This window comes from Nyctereutes procyonoides, unplaced genomic scaffold (assembly GCF_905146905.1).
Source record: "Nyctereutes procyonoides isolate TBG_1078 unplaced genomic scaffold, NYPRO_anot_genome, whole genome shotgun sequence".
NCBI lineage: Eukaryota > Metazoa > Chordata > Mammalia > Carnivora > Canidae > Nyctereutes > Nyctereutes procyonoides.
This window is the reverse complement of record NW_026575033.1, coordinates 9808129-9828887: the sequence shown is the minus strand read 5'-3', so window position 1 is coordinate 9828887 and position 20759 is coordinate 9808129. Positions and strand designations below refer to the sequence as shown.

The following is a 20759-nucleotide window of genomic DNA, read 5'->3' as shown; positions in this document are numbered from 1 at the left end:
AAACCATGATACATTTATTCCCTTGATATTTTTAGTTGGTCTCAGTGGAAATTATTCTTATTTTTATATGAACACACCCTTCTGTCATTAAAACAAAAGGTCTTACTTAAGTCACACAATCAGAATAGAAGTGAGGGGACGAAGTCAACAATGGTTTGAATAGTTTTGAAAGGTTTAGCATATTACGGTCATGTTTAATCATTATAGATGAATTGGAAGAGAGTCAGAGGAGTTCTGACTAAACAAACAGGGCAAGACTTAATAGAGATCAGAAATGTACGCAGTTGTTTGAATCTGGATTTGAGTCACATGGGTGCTCTTATGCATATAATTATTTGCTTTAGAGGAAAAGGCTTGGAAGACAAGATTGCTGACCTCGGGGAGCTTGAATTCTAAGACATGTTAATTATATTTGGTATAAATACGTGTTTATTGGTTGTTCCACTCTGGAGTTTCTTTTCTACGGAGACTTGGAGGGCCCAGCATTATGTCTAATTGGATTAATCCCTTTTCATTATTAACTATGTGTTTGGAGGTATTGGTTTATTAATCCTAGGGAGGAATTTGAGACAGGGATAAGTACTGGAGAGAAACATTTTCCTCTAATGCAGAGGCATCTTGTAGGTGTTTATCATTCCACCTGGTTCTTGGTCCTCATTTCAAGCAGGACCTGTGGATGGGACCCTAGTGTTTTTCTATAGACCTGGGGACTCTCTACTACTGCCCTGTTCCACTTGAGGAAGGACCTGTGGATGGGACCCTAGTGTTTTTCTATAGACCTGGGGACTCTCTACTACTGCCCTGTTCCACTTGAGGGCAGAGGCTGTGGATGGACCATGAGGACTTGGCTTTTACTTTGGATGAGGTGGGGAACCATCACAGGATTACTTTAAATGCTCCATGGAGAAGAGATGGAGGGTAGGGGGAGTGGGTAGTAATAGAAGCAGGGAGACCAGTTCAGACTTGTAACTTAAGTTTGGAATAAAATCCAGCTTCAGGTAATTGAAAACAAGAGAGAGTGACCATATGTCATTTCCTTCAGAGGTGATGGCAGCTTAGACTGGGATGGAAATGATAGAAATGTGAGGTGGTTGAGTTCTGCTCCACCTTACCTACTTATTCCATCTGTAGATTTTAAAGAGAGACTCAACAGGCTTGGCCAGTGGAGCCTATGTGAGATATGAAGGAGGTCAAATATGATTCCAAGGAATAGAGCTGCCATATTATATTAACGAGATGGGGAAAGTAGAGGAATGAGCGTGAAGAACTTTTTAAAAAGTCACAACTGACTTTTTTTTTTTTTTTTTTTTTTTTTTTTTTTTTTTTAGGCATTTCCATCCTCAACGGACAGGGCTGAACTAGATCTGCTCTCAGGGCCTCTTCTCAGGTACATGACTGCTTTGTAGCCACCTGCCCCAGGGTGGTGGCTTCCTTCCTTTTCACCTAGCCTTCTTGCTTCCTTACACCGAACATGGGGATCTCTTGGTGCTAGCCTCCCTGTGCTCCCCTGCCACCCTCCAGTGGGTAAGTTGGCTGTGGGTTTGTCCTAGTGCCAGAAGGAGGACCCTCTGCCACCTGGAGTGTGCCTTCTTTTTCATCCTTGGGCCTTCAGGGCACCTGCCTTCCAGGTGTTTCTTGTGCCTTAGGTCACTGGCATTGGATCCCACGCCAAGGTTCTATCTACCACAAGGATTTTAGGTCTCTTCCATCCACAGAATAGAGGAGTACCATCTCTCATGGCAGATTTACAGTCTTGTAGTAAACTTGAGATGAACAATCTTGTAGTAAACTTGAGAGGCTTCTTTTCCTCTTTCTCCATAATTCACTCCCGCCAACTCCAAAGCAGCAAAGCAGCTTTGAAAATAACTCCCCTGCAATTGTTCAAACTGCACCTGAGTTTTCCATAGGAGGTTTAGTGCATTTACTGCCTGTGAGTTAGAAGAATGGGCAACAAAATGGCAAAACAATCTGGTGGACTGCTAAGTATGTTCATTCCACTCTAAAGTCATGCCTTCAGATACGTGGCATTGGCAGTACTCTGGGTGAAGCTGGGTTACCTTACCCACTGGTCAGGATTTGTCCCTTCTAGGGGAGCACAGGTTGTAGGAAAGACATTTCTGAACATTGGGATAGATTCTGGTATAGCATTGACCCATCCTGCCATGCCCAATGTCTTTCATTTGGCTTTTTCCCTCTCTTGATTGTCAGTAAAGTTTCGGACTGCCAGATGGTACGTTTGGTGAACAAACGGCATAAACGAGTTAGAGCTGTGTGTGGTTAAAGGCATTTACAACTTCAGTACAGCCTGAACTGATGTGCTCGGAGATGAAGGAGGTGGCTCAGGGGAGCTGACAACAAGTAGTATGAATGCTGGGAACAGCACCACGGAAGGGTTCTGAAGTCCTGGCTTTCCAACTCTGTGTGTAGCTCCCAGAAAGGCATTTAGACTTTCTCAACTCCATAGACTTGCTCCATCCATAGGTGGAGGAAGCCTTCCCTCTTGGCCTCACAATAATGAAGCTCACGAACTATGAATTCCATAGTATTCTTTGGATGAATAAAGGTACCAAATCAATACATTTAGGTTTCTTTCATGAAGTAAGTTCTTTCTGTTAGCAGTCTACTATCCTGATTATGGCAACCGAGATCAGGTTCGGGGAAGCTTTCAAAGGCTGTTGCCAGGTGGACCTATCCGAAGCTGGAAGAAAGAATGTCCCACAGCTTGCTTGGGCTGTGCACCTTTTCTTTTCTTTTCTTTTCTTTTCTTTTCTTTTCTTTTCTTTTCTTTTCTTTTCTTTTCTTTTCTTTTCTTTTCTTCTTTTCTTTTCTTTCTTTCTTTCTTTCTTTCTTTCTTTCTTTCTTTCTTTCTTTCTTTCTTTCTCTTTCTTTCAGATTTTATTTATTTATTCATGAGAGACACACAGAGGCAGAGACACAGGCAGAGAAGCAGGCTCCCTGTAGGGACCCTGATGTGGGACTTGATCCCAGGACCCTGGGATCACAACCTGAGCCAAAGGCAGATGCTCAACCGCTGAGCCACCCACGTGGTGTCCCGGGCTGTGCATATTTCTATATCTTCTCTTCCTCTCTCCTGAGTAGATCATCTGCTTTTTCTTCTCTTTTCTAGAAGCACAGAAGAAACGGGCAGTTTTGTTTCTTTAACGTCCTGTATTTCTGCTATAGTATTTTCTCCATAATTTTCAGATAACGTTCTTGACTGTGAGAACAACCATCTATTTTCCCGTTTGTTTGGGAGTGGGTCCTACATCCTGTGCTCCGTGTATTGCAGAATCTTCATTGTAGCGACCAGCTGGCAGTGCTGACTCTGGGCTGCAGAGGAGTGGCCTCTGCTGTGTGGCCAGCCTTAGTTCTCCTTGCATATGCACTGTGGGGTCATAAGAGATGCCATGAGCACCTCATGCAGAAAGGGGTAGGTCTCCAAGTAGGGTCTGCTGACAGGATAAGTGCCTTTCCTCACGTATTTCTCACATTTAAATCCCTTTCCATATTGTTTGCATAATAATCGGCTTCTCTTACCTTATGGGATTGAGAGGATTTAAATGGGGTAGTCTATGTTATGTACTTGACACAGCTTCTGGCACATACCAAGTGCTTAAAAGAAATGTTAACCATTATACTGGAAAGAAAACTCAGTTAAGTGTGGAGAAAAATAATTCTCCTAACAAGTTAGTTTTGTTAACTTTAAGCCAAGGGCTTAAAATGGAATTGTGTCTAGATTGTGGTGGGTGGATATAGTGCCAAGGTGTTGGGACAGTGAGCCTCTGAGACATCTGCTGACCCAGGTCCAGGGTCTGTGGATTTGACTCTGGTTCCTGTACCATTGTCCCCTTTAGACCTCTTTACCACTGACCTTTTACAGTTGAGTTCATGGAGGTCATTCTGTGGCCTTTGTGCCACAATGGGGAAGGGAGGCATGGAGGAGGAACCGCAGTCTCTGGGGCCATATTGATCCTGACTGCCTTCGTGACCTTGAAGTTGGAAACTCTTTGGGACCAGGGACCTCCTTGGGTATGTAGGGGATCAGGTTCCTTTAGATCTCAGACCCATACACTTTGGGTTTATCCACTTATCCTCTGGAAAGCTGAGCTGATAGCTTACTCCATTCTTAGCACTTGATAGTATGCATGCATGTATATGAATAAGAAAATTGTGTGTGTGTGTGTGTTTGCGGGGGGGGTTTATTTACCCTCGTCATAGTCATCCTGACCCCCACACATTTTGTCTAAATTACCTTGAGGGCTTTGGCTTTAGAAACCAAAGCCAAGCAAACACTTAGGCCACCTCTGTGTTGTTTTCCACTTTATTTCATCCCTTCCTGGAGGTGGCAATGGGGGTAGGGGTGGTGGGTACCTGACCTGGGGCAGAAGTGGGAAGGCAAGAGAGCAGACCCACTCTTCCCCACTCTTACTGTTGCTTCATCATTGTTATAACTGTTATCTTCCTATCTTAAGGCTGGGAAGTGTTCTTTTCTTCTGTATCTTCTTATCTGTCTATCAAGTACCATTAACCAGTGTCTGTTTTATCAAATAGGAAGGAAGGGAGACGTCTGGGGTTGGGAAAGATCAAGAATCACCAGCACATACTGTGTGCTTGGCACTTAATGTCTCCATATAATCCTTATAGCCGCCCAGTGAAGTTGATACTTCTATTTTGAGTGATGGGAAGAGGAAGCCCTGAGAAGTGTTGCAAGTTGCCCCCAGGCACACAATTGGATAGTGAGTGGTGAATGAGGATTTGAAACCCAGGGGCCTGGCTCTGAGTCCTGGCCATCAGTGTTCCTTAGGGCTGTGGGTGGCAGCCTGTGCAAGGTGCTGGCTTCTCCTTGGACTGCGTTCTGGCCTGCCCCCTGCTATGGGCAGTCCCAGGCCTGAGACCTCAGCCCGTGCACCTGCAGCCACTCGGCCCCACACTCCCCCTGGTTTCTGAATGAGCTCTGGAGCTGTGCTTCTGGACAGCACCCTGCTTTTCCTCCACTCCTGCTGGCCTGGAACACAGCGCTTTCCTCCATCTAAGCCCGCAGTGGAGCCCCGGTGCCCCTGGACAGCTGTGCAGGGAGGTGGCTGGACCGGGAGCTGGCATGTGTATGACGGACATCCATGAGGCTGCCGGCTTCCTGGGTCGCGGTTTGGCATCCTGCTCACCAGGGCAGAACTGGAGGTGGAACTTGCTGTCCAGGCCATGGGGGAACCTTGTTTCACTTTTGTGTGTCTAGCCATCTGGGCCCCCAGAGAGCCCTCTTCAGGGCATCTTATGGGAACCAGGAACTTCGCATGGCGGCAGTCACCCAGCCACCCTCTGGGGACCCAGATGTTGACTGCTCATTTCCCCAGCGGGCTCAGGGCTGGCTGGCCCAGCCAGGGTAGCTGCCAGGGCCTCGAAGCTGGCAGGTGGAGTGGGGAAGACTTTCTCACCCCTCATGCCTTTCTCCTCCTTTTCTCCAGTGCTGTTCCTGTCTGGTTTGCATAACATTTCAAACTCAAACAAAAGTTACAGCTGCAGTACAAGGAGCTCCTGTGTATCTTTTTCTCAAATTCACCTCAGTGTTTGTATTTTGCTCCTTCTATCCTTTCTATTTAGGTATCTGTGGCTCCATCAATCTATTGGCACACACCTGTATGCATTTTTTTCCTGAATGATTTGAGAATAAGCTGAAGATATCATGCCCTTTTATTTACCTCTGTGTTCTGAAGTATGTATTTCCTAAGAATAAGGATGTTCTCTTGCATAGCCTGATACTCTCTTGCAATTTCCTGATACTCAAATCAGGAAATTGAACATTATCAATGTTCTCTAGTCCACAGTCCATGTTCAAATATCAGTTGTCCAAATAATGTCCTTTTTACCCATATATATGAGTTTTTTTTTTTTTTAATTTACTCATTAGACACAGAGAGGCAGAGACATAGGCAGAGAGAGAAGCAGGCTCCCCGTGGGGAGCCTGATGCGGGACTTGATCCCAGGACTCTGGGATCATGCCCTGAGCTGAAGGCAGATGCTCAACCACTGAGCCACCCAAGTGCCTATATATATATATGTATATTATATATATATATGTATATTATATATATTATATATATATAATTTTTATGTGTATGGGAGGGGAACTTTCAAAGGAAACTATGGTCTGATTTTCTGTCTTTTAAGTCTTGTTGAGAAAAATGTTTCTGAAAGTTAGAATGGCCATTGTGAAGAATTTGGAAACTACAGAAAAATAAGAGAAGGGGAAAATAAAAATCATTTCTAATTCTATCATAGAGGCTTAGCACCAGGCTGGGTTAAGGGCTTAGTGAAAGGTGGGTGGAAGGCTTTGGCTAAGGGGGACCTGGTCACCCCAGACCTATGCCCCAGACACCCAGGGCAGGAGCCCATGGTATCCTTGGGCTGTGGGGAGGAGCAGGTTCCCTGTCTGGAGCAAAGCAGAGTGGAGTGTTTTTCCTGCCCCTGCCCACCTCTTGCCCACCTGAGCAGGTGAACTTAACCATTTCAGAGTAGGGGAGGGTGGAGATCATTAGTAAATACCCAGAACTTGTTCAAGACTTGGAAAGAAATGTTGCAGGTCCTCTCTTGTCCAATATATACCCCGGACTTCCTTGACTTAGCAGAGCAGGGAGGAGGGGCCTGGGCCTCAATCCAGAGAAATGGCATGGGCCTCCTGGCAAATATGTATGGTTATTTAACATGGTTGCCTGCTATTGAGCCTCTTGGGCCCCTACTAGCCAGCCAGCCAGTGGAGAAATAAGAGGTGAAGTTCTAAATTGTGAATTTTGCTCTTTGTCAGTGATTGTGCTGCCCAAAAGTTCCCAGGGGAAGGTTTCAGAACTTGTGTATGAAGTGTGGATCTTGCTCTTGGATTCCATTTATCCAAGCTGCTCTCTTCGTCATCGCCAGTGATAGCTGAAAGGGGCTCCCATTTTCCCGTTTTATTCATTTACTGGGTGAATCTGGGATCTGGAGTGGTTTTGTTCCAAGAAGCTACTGTTGCCTTGTCCACCGCTGGCTCCCAATCCTTTGTTACCTCAGTTTCTGTGAGCTATAAACCTGCATTATGTGTGAAAAAGGGCTTCTGAAGGGTGTGATCAAAAGCCTCAAGAATTTTTCCATGTGTTTATTTTTTCTTCTCTTGCACCAGACCCTCTCCTTGAAGGAGCTGGCCTTGAGAGTGACAGGGTGGGCAGCCGCCCAGACTGTGGACACCCTGCTGAGGCCACAGAACTCCTAACCTGGCCAGGTCCGGAGGGCTGCTCTTCAAAGAAACCCTTTGAAGTGCAAACATTTCCTTTCCTGAAAAGAAGGGAAATTGAAATGAAAACCTATTGTTCTGTGCAGACAATGTTCTCTTGGATCAAAGAGGGAGTGAGGCTTATAAAGGGAGATTCACAAATTAGACCTTAATGTGGTGCATGGTGAAGAAGGTGTGATCCTGCTGGTGTGCACTGCCCGGGCTCTCTTGAGTCGGTAAGATTGTATTTTTCTCCCCAACCTAAGGTCCTGAATCAGGTTTTTCATGCTGTATTTTAACTGTATTTCTTATTTGTGTTTTTGTCTTGTGGTAAGCATTTAGAAACATCTTTTGGTAAATTATGACACCATCTGGGATGGAATATTACGTAGCCAATGATAATGACATTTTATTTCTTTTTTGTTTTGAAGATTCATTTATTTAGTTTAGGGGGGTAGGGGGGCAGAGAGAGAGGGAGAGGAAGGGAATCTCAAGCAGACTCCCTGCTGAGTGTGGAGCCCGAGGTGGGACTCAAACCCATGACTCTGAGATCATGACCGGAGCCGAAATCCAGAGTTGGATGTTCAACCGACTGAGCCATCCAGGTCCCCAGAAAATGGCATTTTCAAAGAACACTTGATCCTATGGGAAAAACTTTGCTGTTAAAAGTGAAAGTAAAGTCTGGATGGAGTTTTCCATATTCAGTATTATCTTATCTGAGATATATATTTGCACAGAAAGGAAACACTATTAAAACTGAACTTTGGTTTGTTCACTGACCTGTATGTAGTAGAACCAAAGATAGTGCTCAACAAATATTTGTTGAATGAATATTTTCATAATTAGTAAAATAGTATTTTTAATTTTTATTTTTTTTAGAGAGAGTACTAGAATTGGGTGTGAGGAGGGGCAGAGGGAGAGGGAGAGAGAGAGAGAATTTTAGGCAGGCTCCATGTTTAGTTTGAAGCCCAGTGCAGGGTTTGATCTCACAACCCTGAGGTCATGACCTAGGCCAAAATCAAGAGTCAGACACTTAAACTGACTGAGCCACCTAAGCACCACAGTAAAACAGTAGTATTTTAAAGGGGGAAAGTCTTTGAATCAAATAGTAACATTTTGATAGGTAGAATAACAAATTATTTTAAATTTCTATTGTATTCCTGCCCTGGCATCTCAGTTTGGGGCTTACTTTGTTTTTAGATACAAATATGTACCACATTTTGTACTTTGGTACAAATCATGATATGAATGAGTGATTTGACATTTCTAGTTTTAGAATAATTCTGTCCTGTTGAAATTAGAGTATCAGAATGTTAAATTTTTCCTGGGTTGCCTGTTAAGCACTTTCACAGATGGGGTAAAATTATGTCTCTTCACATACTCTGTAGCTGATATACCATTGGAGCAGCTTGTTCTGTCCTATTGAGAATTTTGCCTGATTCCAGGATGTCTCATCTTTGAGCATTAATACTGCCATGAAACACTGGCTATACGTTATTCTGATTTCTAAGTTCTTTAAAAACACAGCATCTCATCCTTACCTGCAATGTAGATTAGCTTTGAAAATGGCCTTGGTCTTGGTGATTTTTTGCAGGGATGGTGAATGTTACAGTCACTCACCCATAGCTCTCCCAGGTGAGATCATTTCATTCCTCTCAGAAGGACACAGGCACTTAGTTTTCAGAGGTGTATCGGTAGCCTTTCCACCATGCCATCCACACAGGATTCTGGAAGCCTGGTCTTTGGGAAGGCTTTCTTCAGGCCATTTGGGATAGGGCTGTTGGTGCCCGCACACTGGTTCTCCTGAGTGTGGCGGCTTTCAGACTTCTGTGGCTGCAGTCCACAATAACAAATCATTTTACACTGTGATCAAGTATGTACACAGAGACATACATATATATAGATTAAAATGAAAGCTTTCATGAAACAGCACACATTATTGTACTTGTGGTGCATTCTGATAATTTTTATTCTTTTCTATTGCATGTTAGAAAAAAGTCCTGGTGATGACTTGCAGTTTGCAAACACTGTTAGGCTTGGGCATGCTACCCTGCAAACCTACCTGCTGCTCCACCTTGGCCTGAATTTCAGGTTCACTGGGCTGGCACGTGGGAGGAATTCTCTGTCCAGACTGGTTTGGTCAAAGGCAGTCAGGGGGTAGAGGTTTCTTTTTGTGGTGCTTTGAGGGTTTCTAACTGAAGTGGACATTCTTGTTTGTGATGATTCCCAAGAAGGTGTATAGGAACACAAGGCAAGACCTTGTGAGCGAGTGGGAGGAGGGGCAGACTACCTGTTGATGGTGGAGCCCCATGTAGGGCTCAATCCCAGGACCCATGAGATCATGATTTGAGCTGAAACCAAGAGTTGGACCCTTAACCAACTGAACCCCTGTGTATATAATTCTTAAAACAATTGTAAATCAAGGGAATTGATTCTATGAACAAGAGCTTAGTAACAGAATAGAATCAGAACAAGATAAGTTGCCTACTTTGTTGAAACATTGTCTAAATATCTGTCCTTGTTTCTGGTAAACTTCTTTTATTTCTTATGCTTCTCAATAATAATAAATTTATTGTAAGGATTCAGAGTACTTAGTTTACAGTCTTTTAAAAATTCATCTGCAAGATACATATATTACCACTACTACTGATACTATTTGAGAAGACTCCGCATGAGCTTGATATTTTGCTCTGATATATGTTAATATTATGTGACATAGGGGATATTCTGTAATTGTAATTGCATAACACATTCCTACAAAAATCTATAACCTCAAATTTGTACAGCTAGTTTTGTTTTAAAAAACTACTTTTGTTGGAAGACATTCTTTCTAGAGGGCAATCTTGGGTGATATCAGGCAAGAACATTCATTGGTTCTTTGAGTAATCTGAATGGAACTGTGAAGAATGTCTCACTAGTCTTAGAGTTGGATACAATTGGAATTTTGGAAATTATCGGGTGTAGTTTGTGGCAGGATTCAGGCCTAATTATTGACTCTCAGGTCTGTGGTCTGAAGAGTCAAGGCAAGGGAATTGCCACCCTAGATATCCTGGGTGATTTTGAGCAAGGGCAGAGGCTGGGGAGAACAGCATACTCTGCACAAAGTGCCATCACAATCCTGTGTTTCTGGCTGTTTTGCCTTGAGGATCTGCAAGGGACTTCTTGCTGAATCACCTCAGAGAGCTGGTGGGAGGTTTGGAGCTTTGTAGGGATGTTGGCTCCCCTTAGGGGTCTCTTTCCAGCTAGGTGTATAACTGTGAACAAGAAGGAAATACCATTTGCCCTGGAGAGACAGTAGGAGCAAGGATATAGGGAAGGGGCCGATCTCTCCATCCGTACTTTGCGGGAGCAAGCAGCATGGCCCCAATTTCAGATGAGTAATAACTCCAATTGTGGTGCTCTCCCCTTCTGCTAGAATTGCTCTTGCCAGTAGACAAGAGCTGCTCTTGAGCTAACAGGACTGCTAACAGGACTGTGTGTGTGGGCGTGGATATAGGCTCCTTTAAAATTCTGTCCCCTAATAGACCCCTGCTAGGTCTAGACATCACAAGAGGCCCGCACCTACAGTTGTACACTAATAAAAATAATAATGAATAAGTAAAAATTTAAACGTTCGGTTGAGACCAAGCATGTCATATTTTGTTTCTGGAAATGTAGCACTCAAAGCGAGAGACTTTGACCATGTTGTGTATGTTGGATGGGTTTTGTGATATACTTCCTTTTTTTTTTATTTTATTTTATTTATTTATTCATGAGAGACACACACACACACAGAGAGAGAGAGAGAGAGAGACAGAGACACAGGCAGAGGGAGAAGCAGGCTCCCCACAAGAGGCCTGATGCGGGACTTGGTCCCAGACCCCAGGATCACACCCTGAGCCAAAGGCAGACGCTCAACCTCTGAGCCACCCCGGCATCCCAATGATATGCCTCTTCTTTATTTTACTCATCGGTCACTGTCTAGAAAGCATGGAGATAGGCATATATACATGGATTGGGCAGATGTAATAGGGCCGGCATTGAGGAGAGAGAAAAGGAACTCATTTTAGTAAGTACATAAGATAAGTAACTTGCGTGATGTAATAATGCCTTTCATAGTGTAAAGTCAAACTTGAGGTGGCTTTGAGCTACCTAGACCAGATCCTTCCCAAGGGATCTCCCTGAAGAGCAGATCTGATGTTGCAGGTCTGGGGGGCATTTCTAACCAGCCTTTGGGATCTCTGGGATAAACGGTGTCTATAAAATTGCTGGAACCTCGAACTAATCAAGGAGACCTGAGCTCCCGAGGACAGGGCCTGGGCACATGTGTCTTTGTGGCTCCAATCCCTGGGGCAGTCCCTGGTGCTGCTTAGGTGCTCAGAAGGTACCTTTCTGAGAGCTAAAGCAATTATTGTCTGAGAGCCCATATGCTTCCCAGCCCCTGGGTTGGGAGGGGTGTGGGGGCCCATTGGTGTACTCATTTCTGACCAGCCTGATTATCTCTTTATAGCCAACTGCAGATAGGAAGTGGTAAGTCAGACTGCAGAGGTGGGGCTCTTAACCATGGGGAGAAGTGATAGCTGGCACCCTGGCCATAGGAACGTGGCACAACAACATACAAGGAGAAGCAAAAAGCAAATAACCACTGTGGTTTGGGATACTTTACTCTCCATTTTGGGAGATCTGTGTGCATGACCATCTGCAGCTCTGTGCCTCAGTCGTGTCTCCCCCCCTCCCCCGCCCTCGCTGTAGGCTGTGTTGAGGATTAAGTGTATCAAGTGATGAGTTGAGAATATTGCCTGGTATTCAGTAAATGTGAGCTATATATTTTATATCAGGGTTGGTATGTAAATGGTTAAGCTTCAGCCGTCAGGAAGGTTTCTACCAAGTGAGAAATCCAGTTCCAGAGGGCACATACATGCATTATTGCTTCGCTGGTAAAGGAGTAGGTGTAAATTAACACGTAAAGCAATTCCTCCAGAAAGACTGGGGAGTGCTCAGGAGAGGTTGCTACTTGTTCTCTCTTGGTCAGGAATTTCTTAATGCAAGAAGTGAATGTCAGGAGCCTTCTAATTAGGGGCAGGGGGAGATGCGCCAAGGGACAGGGCATGGTAGTACCAGGGCGGGTATAGGATGCGAGGTTCCATGTCCCTTGCTCAGAAGACCTGAAACTAGGATGTCACTTTACAAAGGAGGGCACATTTTTTGGCAGACGCTCATGTGTTTAAGGCCCCTTGCATTTCCTTGTGTTTGGTTCTGAGCAGTTGTAGAAATGGATGGCCAAAGGTGAGGGGTGCTTGGGCACAAATCCCATCTGCCTCCCAGAGGTGCTGGGCTTGTCCAAGGGGAGAGACTTGCCTCTGAATAGTCGGGGAAGAACTTAGCTACTTTTGATAGACATTCAGCTAGAGGCCTTGTGCCCCATACACATATTGGCGTTGAGGCCTTTAGAGTTAGAAAGAAGGCAAGGCAGAATGGTTTCTCAGAAAGCTTTGATGTGGTTCTGTTCCCCCACATTTCACCTCATATGCTGTGAAAATACCCAGGAGTCCTCCGAAGTTCCTTGATCTGAATGGTATTCTTGCACCTATTCATAGGGACAGAAGGGGGTGGTGAGAAGCCATGGGAAGGGAGTGTTATTAAGTTCAGTGTGTATGATTTTGATTTTTGCTATGTTGTCTGGTTCCTTGATTCATATGCTTATTAGAAGTCTTTCTGTCAAATGGTATAGAGAAACATTATTTACATTTCTTTTTTTAAAAAATATTTTTTAAATTTATATATTCATGATAGAGAGAGAGGCAGAGACACAAGCATTGGGAGAAGCAGGCTCCATGCTAGGAGCCCAACGCGTGATTCAATCCTGGGACTCCAGGACCACGCCCTGGCCCAAAGGCAGGCGCTAAACCGCTGAGCCACCCAGGGATCCCCTACATTTCTGTTTCAAACGTGGAGCTTGAGATTGCTTCTGTAAACACTTGTGAGCCAAGACTGGACTTTCTTGGGAGGTCCGAGGAAGGCGGTGGTGACAGTGGGGTCATGGCTGGGTGGGGACTGGCCCATGCCCTATACTCTGTACCCTTTTGTAGCTCCTGAATTTTGCCTTCCACATGTGTTGCCTTTATGAAATCCCATGATGGCATCATGTCTTTGGGACAGTCAGGTTTAATTTAATGGTGTTTCATACAGGAATGTAGAGGGTGGTTTCTAATTACCCTATTTATACTCTTCAGGCTCTAGAAACCTGCACATTCTTTGTCTCACCAGGCGTTTGTGTGAAAAATGCCTTTTAAAGGAGAAGGTTATGCCATCCAGTGCAAGTTCTGCTCTTCATGCATGTCTGTATATTGTCTGAATACGATAAGAGGTAATTTGTACAATAGGGGATGTTTTTATGATTGTGCAAGGAAGTCCAATGTGGTAGAGGGGCAGGATGAGCTCTAAACATGGCTCGATGAAAGGTTATTTGCGCCTGGAGCCCTTTGTCCTTTGCTTCCTAGCCACAAAGTCCTCCTGGGGACTCATCGCATCTTCCTCTCCAAGTACCCCCAAGTACCTGCTCGCCCCCTGTCAGTTAGACATGGCCTGGAAGTCCAGAGACCTCCATGCCACTGGCCTAGCCGTGGACTAATGTGATTCTGGGCAAGGTTAATAAGCACTCAGGGCCACATTTTCTCCTTTTGGATTCAGAAGAGATTAGATCAGGATATTCTCTTTGGGATGTCCAGTCCTAAGCAGGAAGCTGGTGACATTCCATGATTATGGAGCTGCTGAAGAGCACCATGCAGCTTGGTGTCCATACTGTAAAAGTAGGTGTGGAGTGGGAATAGTTGTAATCAGATGTAGTGGGAAACAGAAGGTCTGGTGTTAGGTTGGTGCAAAGATCTTGACTAAGAAGTATCACTTTGCCTGTATTAGCTCAGAAATAATGAGCCAGGCTACTAGTGCAGCCAGTGGGGGAGCACAATGTAAAAGTACCCAGTAACCAGCATCCACATAGTCTACCAGAATCCCACTCCTTCCCTCTTAGGAATACTTCAGAAGAACCCATGCTGGTCAGAATTTTGTGTTTCCTAAGTGCATCTCTGGAAAGAGTGAGCAGTCTTGGACCAAGTGTTCCGTGGTCCCATGCAGGGCTCATGGATGTTTACCCATAAACAAGAGCAAGACCTTCCTAGCAGGGGCAGCCAGTTGCTGGTGTCAGGTGCTTGGCAGCAGCATCCTGTTGTGTGAGGCGTCTCTCCTACAGAGGTTTTGGAATGTTGGGACAGGCCATGAGAAGCTTCAGCCCCAAACTACCTCTCTAGGGAAGAAGCTTGAGAGAGGTGATTTTCCAAAGGACTAGCCAGCCATGCACATCAAAACATACACAGGCCCCATCAAAGGAGAAAAACTGCAGGCTCGCTGGTGTTAATCTAGCGAGCTTGAGTTCAGAATGCACTCTCAGCAGCAGCAGCAGCGAGAGCAGTCTTCTGGAAACGGTGCTTCTGGAAAAATCCTTCCCAGTATTCTTGCTTCTGCCTCTCTTCCACCTCCTCATATGTCTCCATAGTGGAATAAAGAAAGAGGTCTGAAAGAGAAGGGGCAGCAGGTTCTTCCCTGCTACCAGGTACCATATACAGAGAAAAGAACACACATGACTTTTTTTTTTTTTTAAGATTTTATTTATTTATTCATGAGAGACACAGAGAGAGAGGCAGAGACACAGGCAAAGGGAGAGCCCAATGTGGGACTTGATCCCAGGACTCGGGATCACACCCTGAGCTAAAGGCAGACGCTCAACCGCTGAGCCACCCAGGGGCCCCACACATGACTTTTTTTTAAAGTCCGCTGCTTTTGATGGGCTGTGACAGGGAACCAGTTCAGGGGTCTTGAAAGGTCACTGCTTTTCCAGTGTTGGTGAATCTTCAGGGTACACAGAGCACCTGATTTCCAGGAGGAGATAGCAGTTGAGAGCTGATGGTCCCAGACTTGCATTTCTCTCTGCTCGGGAGCAACCTTCCCTTTGCCGCTGCTCCTCAACCCTTCCTGCATTCTGCGATAGACTAGCCTGGGTGCAGACCATGGGACACCTAGCACCTTTCATGGGCTTCAACTTCAAGGGTCCCCTTCTTAAGGGCATTCTGCCCAAGGTCCTTTAGATTTGTCTTAGTGGACATGACCCAGCTGATGACCAGGCTGCTTTGATGTGGAGATGGATTCATATAAAAACACACCGGTGTGTTGAACAGTGCACACTCAGCCGTGCCATTGAGTTCACATAAGGTTCAAAGGAGGACAAAGGATGGCAGATAGTCAAATTTGCAAAAAAAAGACTTCACTTGTACAGCTGAAGTTCAGATGTCTTAAATATCTGCTCTCTGGACAGAAATCCGATAAGGGTTGTATTACAGAAGAGGGAAAATTTCTAGTCTGTAAGCCCCAAAGAAGCCTTTGCTTATGTTTGGGAATGGAGGGGAGTTTGTAAGAGGGTTGACTGGAAGATTTGGGACTGTCCAGTGTGGCAATGCCAAGGGGAAGAGGTGTGATCAGAGTTTGAAACTCCCTACAGGCCATGGCAAGGTGAGCCGCAGATTTATCAGCCAGCTCTGGAAGTCAGAGTTTGTTTGCCCCTTGTCGGGACTTTCAAATGTCTTAGAATGCGAGGCAGATAGTGCTTTCTGCAGCTGGTAACAAATTGACAGAAGCAGAGGGAGTAGAAGCGGAAAAGGGAAGTGGGCTCAAGAAGAATGTTGTTACTGATAGTTGGATGGAGCCAGGGGTGTTTGGAGTTTATTACCAGTCTTTTGCAAATGCTATCATGGGACATGCCTGTTTACAAACAAAGCACACTTTGTGGCCAAAGACAGGACTCTTGGCCAGAATACACCAAGTTTGACCAAGATGTTATTTCTTATGTTCTTGGCTCTCCAGATCTGGGCTGCGTGGCATTTTGGAGAGAGGCAGGACAAACTCAGTGCCTGGGGTGCCCATCTGAGTTGTCTTACTCACATTCTGTGGTCCTTGTAAAGTGAGATGCAGCCCCAAGATGGACACAACCCCGTCTTTGAACCAAATTCCAGAAGATTTCCCTGCTCTCTCCTGGGTGTTTTCTTCCCCTTACCTGGGGCCTCACTTCTCCAGCTGTGCTATGCCCTCCACACAAGGGGCTTGTGGCTGGCTCGTGCATTTGGCTCCAACTGTGGGAGCCCATGAGTGAGTCGCCCTGCTCTGGCTAGCCCTGCCTGAGTTGGGTCAGGGTGTGGAGTTAAGAGCTGGAATCCAGCCAGGTCACTGGCCAGAGGTGTGGAGAAGGCCTGGGATGCCATCAGGAGCAGTCTGCCCTGGATTGGAAGGTGGCCTCGGAGGAGAGGCACAGAAAAGGGAAGCCTCCAGCCCCATCCGACTGTCAAGGTCACTCCCCTTTTAACCAGAGCAGACCCAGACATTATGTGTGGACTTTTATTTGAATTCTAGAACTGACCTTGTGTTTCACTGTTGATAATTTGTAAAGTTTCACATTGGCATTAAAATTGAGGTCGGTAATAGATCAGCAGTGGACATCACAAGACAGGGCAAAGGCTCCTCTAACTTAGATCTACCTGCATAGGCTTTGGTGCCAGGAAGACCTGGGTTTTTTGGTTTTGGCTGCAGTGCTGCCTCGGGATATGGACCTGCTCCAGGCCTCACTCTGCTCATCATTCAGGCAAACACCAGCTTCCAGGGCGTCTGAGAATCCAGGGAGTGGCCGACCAGTGTTCCCGACTCGCAGCTCCATGTGTAGTAGTAGTTGGGCAGATGTTTGTTCCCTGTGTATGTCACTCCCCATTTTTCTGTGTACCTTCTAATGGTGGTAGAGATGGTGCATTTATTGTCGGAAATGCACACCACGATATACACCCCTCTAACAAGGTTCCTCAGCAAATGAACAGCTAGGGGAGACCTTCAGAGCAGGTGCAGACAGCCCTGAAAAGCTCAGCTCCCTTCCAACTCGGGACACTCGGCAGCTCCACAAAGTACACATTTGACTTGAAGGTGGTATTGTTGGTGTCAGCCTTTGGAAAGTAGGGAGAATTTGGGACCCCAAGAAACATGTCAGTTGCATTAACTACTTCCTAGCTGTGAGAAAATTGGAAATTGGTCAGTCTTATCTCTCTGAGGTAGCTGGTAGTTCTTTCTACCTGCAGAATGCATTTTATTTCTTGTCTCTGCCAGTCTCACGAGTTTGTGTTCTTATTCATGGGAGCAGAAGGCAGCATTGAGCATTACTGATGTTTGCTGAAGATTAATAGTAAAAAGCGTATCTTCAGCTCTGCATGAGGAGCTGTGAGGTCCTTCTTTGGAAGTCGCTAGGCAGTGGCCGATGGCCAGAGCTGGCACCAGTGTCCTCCACATCAGGATGGAGATCTATTCCTTTGGACCAACTTTGAAAAAATTAGTACTAAGAACATAGACTCCGTTTGGAATTTAAACCTTTCAGGCGTTGCTGCGAAAAGCCTTTGATTTAATTTGTATATAAACTCACTTTCAGCTTAAGTCTTTTAACTTTGTCATAAAATACCTCGAAGTCTGGTGGCAGAGGCATAGAGTGTTTGTTTTGTGCCAAGAATTAGCATATCCATAAGCTAAATACAGCTTTCATTTTGTCCAGGCACGAGTTGTTTGTAATTTCTAAATTTGGGGCCTTGTAGCAGAGTGGAAAGTTCCACAGAAGCAAAGCAAATAAGGGGCTGGCTCTTTAAAAATTCAAAATATACTGTGGACTTATCCGAAGTTAGAAGCGTATACAATACTCTATAAAAATATATGTCCCCCCTTTTTTGAAGTTTACTGTTTTAGTAAGGCGTCCCTGGGATTTCTTCCAGCACAGATCAAGGAAAATTGGTGCAGGGTTGAAAATACTTTTATGTTTAAATAAGAAAATGGTGTTGTTCTTAGATGTTTGTTTGATTAAGCACTCCCATAACTAAAGAACAGTTACAGCAGTTACATAAAGGGGCATAGAAAAAAAATGCATTCTGAACTAGATTCGCTTTAGTTTGGGAGGTGGTAGCCTTTCTTCTCTCCTTTATTTATGTGACTCTCAACATGTGCTTCATTGGGTACAGTAGCAGGTGTTTTTGCTCATTTGTTTGGTTTAGGCCCAGCACAGATACTTGTGATTCGTACTACAAATAATCCTCAGCTGACAAACTGGAGAGCAAAGACTACTAGCTACTGTGGTGACTGCCACCAAGTTTTAAGATTTACCGTAGACTTGCATTTTCGATAATCATGTAAGAGTTCAAGTTTTTAAAAGAAGCTGTTTGAGAAGTATAGAATTCATTCATTCATTCGGCAAATATTGCTTGTGTGCCTCTGTGTGCTAGTACTGAATTACCAAAGTGTTTGCCCTTATGGGGCATAATTCCTTGGGGTTCTCAGCAGATACTGTGTAGTTGCAAGCAATTGGCTGAGGACCCTGTTTTTTGTTTTTAACAATGAATCCAACTAGAGTGAATGCCATGCTCTCACCACCTACTTTCTGAAGACTGAGCTCTTACTACTATACTAAAACTGCTCACTGTTGCTTCTTTTTCTAATTAGATTCAGTGATCTGTCATCATTCCTCACCCTCGTCTCTCTGAAATAGCTAATATGGTTGGTCGTTCCCATTTCCTGCAGACTCTCCTTTTCTGGGTCTGCTCCAGGAACTCCCTGCATGCACAATGTGTGTGGGGGAGTCACCGCTCACTGCTAGGGCTGTGGAAAAGCCTTTGCCCAGAGGCAGTCTGCGGAGATGGGGCTGATAGCCCTGGGCAAGGAGTGGGGGGGGGGTGGGAGTGAGGTGTTCAGGCCTGAGCCCTCAGCACCAAGCTAGGGTTATTGGATTTACCAACTAAAAATACTGGATGCCCAGTTAAATTTGAATTATAGATAAGCAGTGGATGCTCTTCTAGCATGACTCCTTTAAGTATTTGTTGGCGCATTTGGGACACAATTATGATACACTTGGAACATATTTACACTAAAGCATTAGTCTTTGTTTGCATGAAATTCAGATTTAATTGAGTGTCCTGTATGTGATCTGGTAATTCTCTGCCAAGCTAACATGAGGACCCTCTGTGTCGTGGCTCCTGGCACCTTTGAAAGGTGAGGGTGTGGCCGGTAGAGAAACTTCTTTCTTTAGGGAACCTATCTGCTTGTGGACTCTTTTTAGAGTTGCTCTTTTCTCTTTATTCTCTCCTCAGCTTCGCAGAATGTGCTTGTTTTCCACAGTCTCTTGCTTGTCTCCTTGTCTCCCAGGGTGCTCTGTCCCTGTCAACACGCACCTTTCCCTGGGAGGCCCCATCCAGAGCCTCCTTGTCAGATTCTGATTCGCTCAGTTGCTTGCTGACCAGTGACCTGAGGATATTTTGACTCTGTTTGTGAATGTACACATTTTCTTTTTTTAAGATTTTATTTATTCACGAGAGACACAGGCAGAGACACAGGCAGAGGGAGAGGCCAGGACCCTGGGATTATGCCCTGAGCTGAAGGCAGATGCTCAACTACTGGGCCACCCAGACATTCCAAATAGACAATTTCTTAGCAATCACAGATAAATTTTAGATGAAAATATTTCCGAGTGAGCTTCAGTTTAACTCAGTTAAGTTTTTTGGGGCATAGATAAACTGCTTAGATTTTGCTTTTTTTTTTTTTCTGAAAGCATTCTCATTGGGTAATTCTTTTCCATTTATGTTTTCAAGAAAGATTTCCTGCATCTGTCAGCCCTTATCTAATATAGCCGACTTTACTCAGTGTAGTTCTGCCACTGTGTGTTCTGGGTCACTTCTTCCAAGCCTGGTTTTTGCCTAGATCCCATTTTGCAGAGTTGAATTCTTCATGCACGATTTGGCCTCTGTCAGCTATGTGTATGTGTTATTGTCTCTTAATGGTATGTTTGGTCTACCGTGTGTGGCTAATTCTCTTCTCTCTTGTGTTTCTGGCCCCTCGGTATATTACGGATGGGAGCAGAGAGAGACCGGTGGGCCCAACTGGTCAGGGCCATGGCAACTCAACGAAGGCCTTGCCCTCCTCAGCCCTGGTGCTTCCAAACCCAGACTCAGGATTGGTCTCCCAAATTTGTTTTTCTTGACCTCACTACTTGAGGAGCCCTCCATCTCCCCATCAAGCGGACTTGAGGTGTTAAGAGTTTGCTTTGATTTGTCGTTATCCCCTCCTCTAATAGTCAACCATTCATTGCATCCTGTTGACCCTTCTTTTCCCTCTGGCACAGGCATCTTCCTCTCTAGCCCCATTCCAGCCGTGACCTCTGTGGTGGTGGCTTTCAGTTCCCTGCCCTCCATCCTTCTAAAGCCCTCAAGCATGTTCTCTCTGTATGTTCTTTCATATTTCCTTTCTCCCCTGTTAAATCACAGGCCCTTCTAGGCCAGGGACCTTGAGGCTTTCTCCGTGCCCTGCAGTTCCTAACAGGGTGCAAGCAGTGGAACATTCAGGAAGTGCCACTTTGGATGAAGGATGGTGCTCTGCCCGCAGGGCCCAGGGCCAGGCTGGAGGGCTGCAGAATGGGGCTTCTCAG

General features: G+C 45.2%; 1 protein-coding gene across 5 annotated transcripts in view; it reads left to right on the top strand.

Moving 5' to 3' along the window:
- SLC7A1 (solute carrier family 7 member 1) overlaps positions 1-20759 on the top strand; it is a 79556-nt gene that overhangs the window by 1428 nt on the left and 57369 nt on the right. For 3 of the 5 annotated variants that reach the window (XM_055317147.1, XM_055317143.1, XM_055317144.1), the window contains exon 2: positions 1329-1387. The exons of the other annotated variants lie outside the window; for them this stretch is intronic. The gene's annotated coding sequence lies outside the window, so the exon portion shown is untranslated. The remainder of the gene's footprint in view (positions 1-1328; positions 1388-20759) is intronic. 5 annotated transcript variants of the gene reach the window in all.